This window comes from Pyrus communis, chromosome 11 (assembly GCF_963583255.1).
Source record: "Pyrus communis chromosome 11, drPyrComm1.1, whole genome shotgun sequence".
NCBI lineage: Eukaryota > Viridiplantae > Streptophyta > Magnoliopsida > Rosales > Rosaceae > Pyrus > Pyrus communis.
Window position 1 is genome coordinate 23,752,644 of NC_084813.1, and position 13,816 is coordinate 23,766,459.

A 13,816-nucleotide genomic window follows, 5' to 3' on the forward strand; every position below is an offset into this window, starting at 1 on the left:
TGGACGTTTTACATCAAGTACGCCCTATTACAGAAGATGAAGAAATTAGTAGGGCTTGGAAGAAGAAGGATGCCAAGGCCTTATATGCGATCTGGAATTCTTGCGGGGATGATACTGATGGACTTATCAAGAGAGCAACCACGGCCAAACAAGCATGGGATGCTTTATCAGATAAATTGAAGAAGCCAAATGAACCATTAGATGAAAATGGTACGTACATACATGAAAAGTTGAAGGAAATAAATATACGGCAATGGTTATACGGTTGTACCTTGTAGGTGGTCTATGATTCTATATATTCTGATTTGATGAAGAATATTTTGTAATTATTTTCACACGCATAGGCATTTGTATGAAGGAAAAAGAAAAGAAAAAAAATTCAGAATTGAACGATAACATCTGTCATCTTAACATCAAAGTTTTCAATTTCAGAAAAGAAGTCAGTTCTTCAAGCTTATCCACCTCCGATTGATCATGCTACGAAGCCACTGTTGGCAAAGGAAGAAGGCCGCACTGAAGGTATCCTCACAAATTCAGACTTCTATATAATTCTATTTAATAGTAAACTATGATAAACTTTTAAGTCCAGTATGAGTAATCACTAACAGCTCTTCATCTTTTAATAAGAGAATATCCGGAAGAGTTTGAAATAGCTGAATGCATGGTTACAAAGAACGCCAGATTTGTTACTAATTCACCTCCTTTGTTCCCGGTGCCTCTTGTTGTAGAGGCCCAAGAGAAGACAAAAGGGGAAATAATGGCTCGCACTCTCTATTCCCGCACTCCACACAAAGAACTAGAAGTTCCCTATGCCGCTCAACTTATTTCTCTCGGTTTTGATTACAATAGATTTGGTACACTTCTTCCCCTATGTGCTTTTTTTTTGTTTTTTTGTTTTTGTTACAATCGTTGTCAGTATACTTACAATGTTCTTTTTTCATGCTTTTATTACATAGATATTGCGTGAGATTTAATTCAACGTTATCCAAAATTAGCCATGGATGTAGACTGCAATGGGAATATCCCCCTTGTAACATTGGCCAGTAACCGTTTGGCATTCAAAAGTGGAAGCCGACTGGATTTATGGGAAAATTTGATCTATTATGGTTAGTAAATTATTGCTTTTTTATTTCTCCTTATATTTTCCTTTTTTCTAAAAAATAAAATTTGATATAAGTCTAAGTTTGTGGGTCACTATTAGGATTAGTCCACTTACATGAAATTGGTGACTAAGATTACACATTATCGTATTTTTATTTTCATACCAAAATACCCCTAAATCTATAAATATTCATAAATATGTAAATGAACATAATCCCTTAATAACTTCAACTTTCCCGTAGAAAATATGGTCTCTCTATCTTCTTCCATAGCTCCCTCGCTTGACACCATTTGCTCATACACAATTTTTACAACACTACAATGTCATACACAAATTTGTGTATTAGTTGCAATTTCACACGTCCGCTGCCAGCAATTTGTCCGCTAAGTGATGATGTTTTAAAGATAATGTATGAGATTGTAATTTCACTCAAACTTAAGAGTGCAAAATGTAATTTACCCCTTTTTATTGTATTACAAATTAATTTTACTTTATTTCCTTATATCACATGTTTTTTTTTAATAATCTATATTAAGGCCAGAAAAAAATGCTAAACAAAGAAAACATCAAGCAACATGGTCTTAAAAAACAAATTCTTGTTATTTCATATTTAAGAAGTTACACATGAAAAGAATAATACTTGCATTCCCCATTAGGAACATGACCTCTTTTTTCCACTTGCAAATAACATATCTTTATCGTAGAAATTTCATAATTGAAATCGTTATATTTCTTAATCTTCACTTGGACGTCATCTTTACAAAAAATCATTCAAAATGGAGATTGTTTGATCATCCAAATGTATCAAATAAATAAACGGTTTATAATTAATATGTTACTTGGTACCTGCACTGTTTATTTATAGAATACATTTGAATGATGCAAAAATTTCGAATTTGAATGATTTTTATTATAGGGACGATCTTCAAATAATGATTAAGAATTTGAACAATGGCTGAATAACAAATGGTTGAGGTGAAAAGAAAAAATTGAGGTAATATTATTTATTATTTGGAAGATAATTAAGTGTGATGTTCTTGTTAATAGATTCTCTCTCATCATGGTAAAGAAAGATAATTTACCTTAATTAAGTAAAACAATTTACCCTTTTTTTTTTCTTTTTTTCTTTTTTTCTTTTTGTCAAAAAAGAACTTACCATTTATTCTTTCTTTAATATCCCCACAGAATTCAGAGCTGTTTCAGAAAATTTTCTATAATCTAACTCCTTTTTTCTTAAAGATACTGTAGAATGCATAGCTACTTTTATATATTCAAAATATATTTACACTATATACGAAGTTGGGTGAATAAATTGGTTAAGAACTAGTCATTTACGAAATTCAAATATAAAACTTTTTACTTACAAGTGATGAGACGAGGAATACCATTAGGTCATAACACTAAATGACAATCCATAGCTAATTAAAAAAAAATTCATTGATATATATATATGTTTGGTTTGAGGGCTGAGTTCTTTGGAAATGTTTGACATGCTGGAATGGTTAAAGTAATCACTCTTTAAGAGTTACATGTTTGGTTTGTGACATTGTGTACAATGTGTAGTAATAAATAGGGTAAATATCAGTTTACTACCCTCAACTTTCGTGGTTTTCAACATTTAGTACATGAATTTTTTTTCGTCCTAGAGTCATACCTAAAGTGTTAATTTTGGGATAGTCTCATACATCTGTTAGTCTGATTGTTAAGTCTTCCGTTAACTGATGATGTGGCGCCCATGTAAATAATGAATGGGCACCACGTGTCATACAGGAGTCCATGTGGAAATTAAAAATTAAAAAAAAAAAACCAAAAGATTTAAAAAAGTTTAAAAATTTTAAAAAACTAAACAAATGAAAAACGACCTAGGGATGCAGGCCTTCCTTTTCCTCCACCCGCACATACCCTAATCTGCATTATGCCCACTCTTACCGCTTGCCATTCCCTCCCCCAAAAACCAAAATTTTATTTTCTTAATCCCAATTTCCTAAATACAGATAGGTGGGTATTACAAAAAAAAAAAAAAAAAAAAAAAAAAAAAAAAAAACTAACACAATATGAAGAATGACATATTTATTTTGGTCATCAAATTTGACTTGTAATGCAGGAATGGATATACTCCGATTCAGAGGACTAGTGACGAAACTCCAAACATGTTTGGGTAGGCCACATATACATTTGTATCATTCATTGATTTCTTTTATGAGTGTTTTATTAATATTAAAATTTATTTTAATATGATTGTAATTTGTATTTGTTTTTAATGAACCTAGGAATCAATCGTATATATCAAATGAAATTGACCCATGAGTCGGTTCAACAGTTTTTACCTCTCATGTGTAAAGCGAGTGAAGAAATTCTAACGAGTGAAAGAAGTTTGAGTTATTATAAAAGAAAGAAATTGGAAGTAGCATTGTGTGTGGCAGCAGAACGAGGACATGTGGAGTATATTACTCATTTTCTTAAAGATTCCTTATCTCCAATATTGGCAGTTAGGAACGAAAAAGGCCAGAGCCTATTCCAAATTGCTGCTGAATCCCGTCACCATAAATTTTATAAGCTTATAAATGACCTTGATCAATCTAAAATACAGGAAATAGTGGGGAATAAAGATCACTTCGGCAATAATATGCTACATACGTACGGTTGCAAGTATTACCCCATTGTCACAGATCGATCACATTCAAGGCACAGTTTCACAAATGCAAAGAGAAGTACAATGGTTCAAGGTGACTATTTACCTATCTATCTATATATGCTTATATTTATGAAATATTTTTCCTATATGTTGTTTATGTATATTTTGTGGCTATAATTTTACTCACATTTTCTCCAACTTCTTAACATATTTATGTTATTTTATTTATTGAATTTCATAGAAAAGAAAAAAAAAAAAAGAGAATGTAGAAATTACTCTTTAAAAATACAAAAATCAAAACAAAAAGTTTGTCGACATGCACAAGCATAATGGGAAAAAATTTGAAATTAAACATATTTAACTATTGATTTTGGATTTTGTGGTGTCTCAAACGACAAAAGTTCGAGGATTTATATGAAGAGATAATGATTTTAGAGTCACATCCATAAATAATTTTGTCGCCAAAAATGCAGGAGGTGGAGAAAGTTGCAGATCCCAAGGATTGTGAATCTGAAAACAAAAATAATAAGACACCACGAAAATTATTTACGGAGAATCACAAAGAATTGGCGAAAGCGGCAGAAAAATCAATAAGGGGAACAGCAACTTCTTGTACAGTTGTAGGTGCTCTTATTGTCACCATAATGTTTGCTGCAGCATTCACAGTTCCTGGTGAAAATAAAGGAACGACAAGTCATCCTACATTCTTAACTAATAAGGTATTCACAACTTTTATAGTTTCGGATGTAATCTCACTCTTTTCTTCAACAACTTCGGTTATCATGTTTTTGGGCATTCTCACGTCACGTTATTCTGAAGATGATTTCTACAAATCTTTGCCCATAAAAATGATGATAGGCCTTGTCACCCTCTTTTTATCTATCGCCACCTTGATGATTGTCTTTTCTTGTGGCCTTTACATTATGCTTGACGGAAAATCATCGATTGTTATTCCAAGCATTTTGCTTGCTGGTGTTCCAGTTACCTCATTCATTGGGATGCAATTTCCGTTGTTTGTTGAGTTATACATTTCTACTTTTGGAGGGGGAATATTTGATAGGATCTAGAAAAAATTGTTTTTGAATTCCTATGTTATCTTTAGTTGGGTTTGAATTTGATACTTTTTTAATAAACTTTGTAAAAAGAAGCCAATGTATGCTCTTTCTATTTGGCTAATTATGTATGCGCTTTTTATTTGGTCAATTATGTATTCGCTTTCAATCCCAAAAGAAATTCCAAGTTCTATTTATATTTTTTATTTTTGTATTTTGGTGAATTTCTAATTTTAGCTAGTTTCTAATACAAGCTCTGTATATAGGCTCAATCTTTTGGTCGATAAAATAAATTCACTAAAGCAAGCCCAAGAGAAGGAAACGAACAACAATATTTGTTTATGTGATAATTCCGTCTCACAATTTATAATTTATTTATTTCACACCTAGAACTTGATGATTACTTGAATTTGAAAGAAATATATTCTCCATAGTCAAAATATACAAACACTAAATTCTTTCACTGCGACCAATTATCTTATGAGTTTTAAGGTCTTCAAATACGTGGGGTAGAAGTGAGCGGAACAATGTATGATGATATGATTTTTAGCACCTGCATAATTAGGTTAAACTCACATAGAAATACTTGCAAGAGAAAAAATTTGTTGTAGAATAAACAGACCAAGTAAGGTCGTTCTTCTTAATAACTGATATGAATAATCACTAACTACTAAATACAAAATTTAAGAAAAGTTGGAATACCAAATGCGAATAAGTTAAAGTATTGAGATCAACAATAATGAAACCAAGCAAACAATGATATAACAATCGGTTTTAGAGAATCAAGGTTAAGAAATACTAGGGTTTACCCGAAATTCTTTCATACATTTTGCATAATCACATTAATATCTGCAAAATTTGAGAAGAATGTGATTGACGATCGTGTCAGTGTCGTGACACTTCGACTCGAAAACTGACGAGAGATTGAGTAACAAAGCATGAAGACAAAACCGCCTACTAGTATTTGTGTCAAGTTGATGAGTTTTGTAGTCTTGACGAAAGATAATGTGCTTCTTGTAAGAAATAATTAAAGTGCTTTTTAGGGATTCACTTCGATTTTTACTAAGAATTTGTTTCAAAAACATCTTCACTAAAAACGTGTTTCCAATCATTTTAAAAAAATCATTCCAAACGAGCCCTATCTCGCCCAATTCTCTATGTTTTAGACACTTTTTTCTCCCTTTCGGTTGTAGTCTCTTTTATCATTAATGTATAATTGATTTTCCTAAATTTAAAAAAATAAAAAACACCTGTTTCTGCAAAAAAATTAATGAATCGTATGAACTAAAAAAAGCACCAAAATGGTCATTTAATAATTTGGTATTTTAATTCCCTATTGACAAACACCCTAAGGTAGACCTGTAAACAAGTAGGGTTTATTGGATTTGGGTCGGGTTCAATCCGACCCATTAAGTTAACAGGTCACCCGAACCCAACCCGTTAAGCTAACAGGTCACCCGCTAACAATTATTATTATTATTTTGCATAGAGTTTATTTTTTGTTGTTAAGACTTTATTGAAATTACTAAAATATCTTCAACTAACGGGTGCTAACAGGTTGACCCAAAGTGACCCGTTATTTAACGGGTTCACCCGTTAGCGACCCGACCCGTTAAGCATCCACCCAAATACTAATATTAACGGGTCAGGTCAGATGGGTTAACAGGTTGGGTCCAAAATGCCAGGTTTACCCTGAGGTTTATGAGGTTTCACAAAATGCCCTCAAGTTTCAAAAATTACACGAATACCCCTTGAGGCTTCAAATTTGTTTCACATATAACACCTTCCCATAAGATAATACAATTAGAAGCCTGATTGGATTCATTTTCTATGACAACATAAAAGCGTGACTCAGAGCATTCCGAACTCCAATAGAACATTCAACGGAAACCATATTCTCCCACCCAGCTGCATCCGGGAGTTTTACTAGCACTGTTAACTTTCATGCACTGACTCATCGCATTTGCCCTTTCATGCTCTGCCTCATCGCATTTGCTTCCATTGTCCTTTCGGCTGCGACTTAAATATCACGAAGGAGAATGTAGTACCCGCCTTCATCTGGTTTCAACTCTAACAGCCTATTCACGACCCTCTCGCCCATATCAGCATCCTCGTAAGTTCTGCAAGCTGCAAGCAGTGTTCCCCAAACAACATCGTTGCCCGGAATTGGCATACTACTAATCAATCAGTATGTTTCCTCCAACCGTCCTGCCTTCCCTAACATATCAACCATGCACCCGTAATACTCAATTCATGCCTTGATTCTGTAGTTTGTTTACATTCTCTCGAATAGTCTGATCCCTTCGTCTACCAATCCCTTGTGTGTATACGCAACTAAAAGGGCCAAAAATATGACCCCATCCGGTGCAACACCAGCAGTAGTCATGCACTCAAACAATCCAAACGCATCATCAGCATTGCCATGGTTTGCGCATGCTGAAATCATCGAATTCTAAGTGACTAAGCTCTTCCGGCTCATATTATCAAACACTTGCCATGCTCGATCCATGCATCCACACTTCGCATACATGTCAATCAGGGCATCGTAAAGAGACAACATCCACGAAAACCCATTGTCATCAACATATTGGTGGATGCATATCCCCGTTTCCACATCTCCGGAATCTGCACAAGCTGAGATTGTTGGAAATTATATATTGTAATATATAATTTTAATAATTGAACGAAAAATATTGTTAACCAATTTCTTGGAAAGGTTATGTTGTTTAGGTGTATTCCTTGATAAGTGATGTATACTTATAGATGAAAAGTTACATCTATTTAATAAGTAGAAATTGGATTCTATTTAAACCCATGAAACCATTGGTATTAAATATAGAAAATTAGAGTTAATTTTTACTCTTGAGAAATAGGATTTCCCCACTTTGTTTCTCTCATGCTTTGTGAGTCAAATTCCGAGTCGTGTCTTGAGAGTACGGAATATATAAAGTTTGCCAAAGTCCGAAGATTGAAGTGCTTTGACTTCGGATTATAGATTGTTGAATCCTAGGAGATGGACGCCTACCGAACTGCAAGCACAAGAGCAGGGGCGAAATTCTATCTTTAGGACATTGCATTTATGCAAGCCTCAATCTCCAAGTTTGTTAGTTATTCTAACTTTCTCTCTAGTTGTTTATATTAATCTCATATATAATTGATGTTGTGAATTTCTTTATGATTATTATCATTGGAATTATATTGTTATTGTTCATATTTTCTAATATTGCTCCAACAATCTAAAGATAGAATATCTTTATGCAATAATTAGAAAAATATGGATTTAAGAAATAATTATATTGAGAAAGTAGGAAAGAATCATCTGAATATATGTTAGTGAAACTGCCATTTAAAAATTAGACTTTTGAGACACATGGATATTGCTGTGAATGTACTGTTCTTGATCTTCATTAAGAACGACATGGGCAGTTTGTTAAGTAAAAAGAGAATGTATAGTATTGGAGTTCGATTTGTGCCTTTTGTTTTGAATGATTTTGATTCAAACAAAAGAGGTGTCCCAACATCCTTTTTGGGGTCCCTTACAATTTGACCCTTCACACCGTAAGACGTACGTACGTGTAGAATTGTCCATCAGTTGTTCATTGACTTGGCATGCATTTATGCAGGCCGCAAGGATCATGCATTTCTTACATACTTTGGCATTATACAGTTAGTTTATGCATTAATCTAGATCACTGAAGTATGATTCTAGATACATGTTTCTGTGAAATACATGATCAATTATATAAAAATGTGCAGTTAGTTTAAAATAACTAATTGTGGTGTTTTAAATTTCTTCTGGAAAAGAAAATAAAAAAGAAGAAGAAGAAGAAGAATCGTTTGAATTCAATATGCATTAATCATCTATTTATATTAGTATGTGGCCAAGAATTTGTTGGCATGATTTATAATATGTTATATGTATGACTGTTCATTCATAAGTAATTAATTGAGATACTGAAGCATGAAGATATATTGCAAAACTGTTGCTAATGGCATAATTAGGAATGATGAAAATTCCATGATATAATATTCTTTGTATGCTTTTAGGCTTAAAGACCTTTATGTAATATCTGAGTTATCTTTGTGTCAATCGGTTATGTTTGCACATAGATGGAGGAAACGATATGACTGTTTGTTGACACCGCATATGCACATGCATATCCCTACCAGTAAGATTTTACTTATGTTAGGCATATCATAGAGATCCGTCTAAAATCCATGTTTGACGTTGACTCTTTCTAGAAGAGAATTGTTTGTCACCAAGTGAAATTTTATAGTTTAAACATTTGTATCATCTATAGTAAGTGCAGACCGACCATTGTGGTGTACTGGGTTTAGATTGGATGTTAGATGTGGTTCTACCAACTCGTAGCAGTTTTTGGAAAAGTTCTTTTTGCAAAAAAGAATTGCATCTGTACAATTGATGCAGTTAATCCCTACTAGGCAGATGCGCGAAGGCTTCAAGGCCATAGTGAATTATCTCAGAGTTTTAAGTGAGTTAATATGATCTTTGAGTTGTACAGGATAGTTCCGTAAAAATGGAAACTATGTCTAATGGAAACCACAAAACTGGGTTTGCCATAAATCGGGAATGGTCCAGACTAAAAGCCAAGTCCTTTGAGAACAATATACACCAAAAGTGTAGGGGTCTTTTCTAAATTTGCAGAAAGACATTATGTTGCTTATTTAGTAAGCAATGGCAACCAATGAGTGTGTTTTTATCAATGGTTACTCATGGTAATAAAGCTTTTGTGATAACAAAAGAAGATACTATATTCAAATTAAATCTTTGAACTCATTTTAGATGAGTTATTATCATCTTGAAAAGACGATGACTGGATTAAAAGTGTGGGGGTCTTTTTGAAAGAAATGACAAGACACTAAAAGTGCGGGAGCATTTTGCAAAATGCATTAGACCCAATATGGCTTTATAATAAGCAAGCGTGGACTTGGATATTTTCATGTTAGTCATGTATGAAACCAAAGCCAATTCCCTTGAGAAGAATTAGACACTGGAAGTTTGGGAATACCTTGCAATGATAAGAGTTTTGCTTTCTCTTGTTACTAGTCATAGCAAGGAAAGAATAAAAACAAAGAAGTGATTTTCTCATAATTTCTAGTGAGGCATGAAGGCCTAAAAAGATAGATAGAGCCTATCTTAGTTGTTCCTTACTTCTTAAAGTGGAAAATGTGATCGATTTAATGATAGGATTAAAAGAAACTACAATTATGAAAGAATTGTAGGGGTTGGTTAAAAGTAGTTTGCTAATTGAACGACATTTAAGATGTCATCTCTTGTAATGAGTAATTGTTTAAGGTATGGCAAGGTTAGAGATCTTCTTACAAATACCTTAAATGTGAGGGAGTTTACCCAAGTGCTTATTGTTAGCAAATTACTTAGTAATTGAGTCCTAATATAAAATTTGAGGACTTGACTTTTCAAACAATGTCAAACAACTACTCTCATATGAAATATAATTTCATAAGATGGATTGTGCACACCATTAATGATAGTCAACCTAGTGGTGGATCCAATCATTAAAGGTTAGACTAGAGAGTAAGTTGATCATCGAAGGGAATAAGGCTAAAACCAACATAACTAATGAATTAGCCGAGCGGAAACCTAACTTAGTTGATTGGAGATCCCATGGTCTAAGTTCAATAGGCAAACTGGTTGGGCATGATTCAAAGAAGTTAACACACTATATACCTTATTCCTATGGTGGAAGAAGTGTGTTGTCTGCAGAAGTTTTAGGATGTATATTTGTACTTAATGATAGTGATATCTTATAAATAAGAGGAATAAAGCAGATTATTCTTAATCAGTGGTCACCTATGTGAGAGTAGAAGTGGGTCGCTTCTATGAGTATGAGATGGCTAAATTCTCTAAAGCTCTCATGAATCCGGGATCTGTTTAGGACCAAAATGAACACAACCGTATGAACCAGAATATATTAGGATTAGTGATGTGTGTTGCTTATTGTCTCGGTTTACTACTGCGGTGAACAGTTCAAGATTCTATATTCACTGCGTCACCAAGTAAATCCGATAAGTATTCACTAGGATAGGTTCAAGTCCAAAAGACACCTCTCCCGATGCATCTCTTGTTCGTCTGTACTCTCAATTCTTCCTAATTTTTCATTCATGTGGGGGATTGTTGGAAATTATAGATTGTAATATATAATTTTAATAATTGAATGAAAAATATTGTTAACCAATTTCTTGGAAAGGTTATGTTGTTTAGGTGTATTCCTTGATAAGTGATGTATACTTATAGATGAAAAGTTACATTTATTTAATAAGTAGAAATTGGATTCTATTTAAACCCATGAAACCATTGGTATTAAATATAGAAAATTAGAGTTAATTTTTACTCTTGAGAAATAGGGTTTCCCCACTTTGTTTCTCTCATGCTTTGTGAGTCAAATTCCGAGTCGTGTCTTGAGAGTACTGAATATATAAAGTTCGCCAGAGTCCGAAGATTGAAGTCCGAAGATTGAAGTGCTTTGACTTCGGATTATAAATTGTTGAATCCTGGGAGATGGACGCCTACCGAACTGCAAGCACAAGAGCAGGGGCAAAAGTCTATCTTTAGGACATTGCATTTATGCAAGCCTCAATCTCCAAGTTTGTTAGTTATTCTAACTTTCTCTCTAGTTGTTTATATTAATCTCATATATAATTGATGTTGTGAATTTCTTTTTGATTATTATCATTGGAATTATATTGTTATTTTTCATATTTTCTAATATTGCTCCAACAGAGATTACACTCACCATTGTGACTTCATCGAGCATCACTCCATCACGATTCATCTCCCAAAACAAATCAAGTGTTTCTCTTGAATACTTTGCTTGTGAATACGCAGAGATCATAGCAGTCCAAGAAACCACATCCCTCTCAGGCATCTCATCAAACACCTACCGTGCAAACTCCAATTCCCCCGCTCTCGCATGCACAATAACCAAACCCGACCATGAAACGACGTCAGGAGCCACAGCTTCATCGAAAACTCGCCTCGCCATAACTGGTTTCCCTCTCGCCCCATATATATGAATTAATGCGTTCTGTAAAAGAAGGATGCATCCAAGCGTTCTTCCACAAAGAAATTTAGTGTTATACTAAACTTCAACCAAACATTATCACCATGGCCTCGTTTATCAAAAATGTTTTTCTAGTTGTGATTCTAGTGTTGTTCTTAACTATGTGCGACGCTGGAGTCGACTCCACTGTCACAATGACTAATGATTTGGGTGCAGAGTTGACCGTTCACTGTAAATCTAGAGATGATGATCTTGGTTCGCATGTGGTACCTGTTCAAGGAACCTATGAATTTTCATTTGGTACCTATGCTTTTGGGCATACACTATTCTTTTGTTCAAGGCACCTATCAAATTGACGTACCAGAAATATTATCTGTTGGTGAATGTCTGCATATGAGTGATTCTGACAGAGACATTGAATGGATCTTTGACAATGGAGCTTCCTTCCACGCTACATCCAAATGGGAGTTATTCAATACATACAAAGAAGGTGACTTTGGCATAGTGAAGATGAGGAATGAAAGCTATTCTAAAATTCTTGGAATTAGTGATATTTGCCTAAGAACTAATCTTGGCTGGCAGTTGATGTTGAAAGATGTGAGACATATTCCTAATATACGTCTCAATTTGATATCCATCGGTACCCTTGATTGACAAGGTTATTATCACCATATTGGCGAAGGAAAATTGAAGCTTATTAAAGGCTTAATGGTGGTAGCAAGAGTACGACTTTGTTGTACGTTGTACCGATCAAATGCCAAGGTTTTGAAAGGTGAGCTGAATGTTGTGGAAGACTCATCTATAGACTTGTGGCATAAGAGGCTAGGCCATATGAGCGAGAAAGGCCTACAAGTTTAGGCAAAGAAGTCTCACATTCCCTTTGCCAAAGTACGTCGTTAAACTCTTGTGAGCATTGTTTATTCGGTAAACAAAGAAGAGTTAGTTTTTCTGTTCCATTTACAAAGAAGAGAAGTTTGTTAGATCTTGTTTATTCAGATATATGTGGTCCCATAAAAGTCGAGTCACTTGGAAGAAATAAATATTTTGTTACTTATATTGATGATGCTTCAAGAAAGGTCTGGGTGTTTTTGTTGAAATCCAAAGACCAAGTGTTTCAGACATTCCAGGAGTTCCATGCTATGGTGGAGAGGGAAACTAGGAAACCTCTCAAGTTCCTTTGTAGCGACAACGGAGGCGAGTACACATCTCACCAGTTTAGAGAGTATTGTGCGAAACATGGCATACGTCATGATAAGACAGTTCCTAGAACTCTACAACATAATGGTGTTGCTGAAAGAATGAACCGAACCATCATGGAGAAAGTCAGGTGTATGCTGATGGTGTTTGGTTGCAAAGCTTTTGTGCATGTGCCCAAAGAGCAGAGATCGAAGTTAAACTACAAAGCTACACCGTGCATCTTTCTTGGTTATGGTGGTGAGGATTTTGGTTACAGATTATGGGACCATACCAGAAGAAGTTTATCAGAAGCAGAGATGTGGTCTTTTATGAAGACCAAACAATTGGGGATTCGGATAAAGAGGCACAACCAGATGACGCAGTCAGAGAAGTTGATCCATTAGCTTCAGATTAAGAAAGTCACGGTGACATCCTTGAAGCAGCTGCCAATGAAGTGCCTGCAGAACCAGATAATGCTGATCAGGGGGAGCCTGATCAAGGTGAGCCAGACCATGAAATTGCTGATCAGGGGGAACCTGAAAAGCAGATTCAAGGGGAACCAATCAAGGGGAGCCTTCAGCCCCGCAAGAGAATGAAGACTAGGTTAGAAGATCCAGCAGAAGTCGAAGACCATCTACCAAGTATTCTTTATCAGAGTATATCATGTTGACTAATTATGGAGAGCAATTTCAGAATTTCTGTAAGTTTTCTAGTTTAGTGTTAGTTCATACTTATTTTTAGTGTTAGTTCATACTTATTTATTGTTAATTTGTTAGGATTTTTAGTTTTTTTTTTTTTTTTTTTTTTA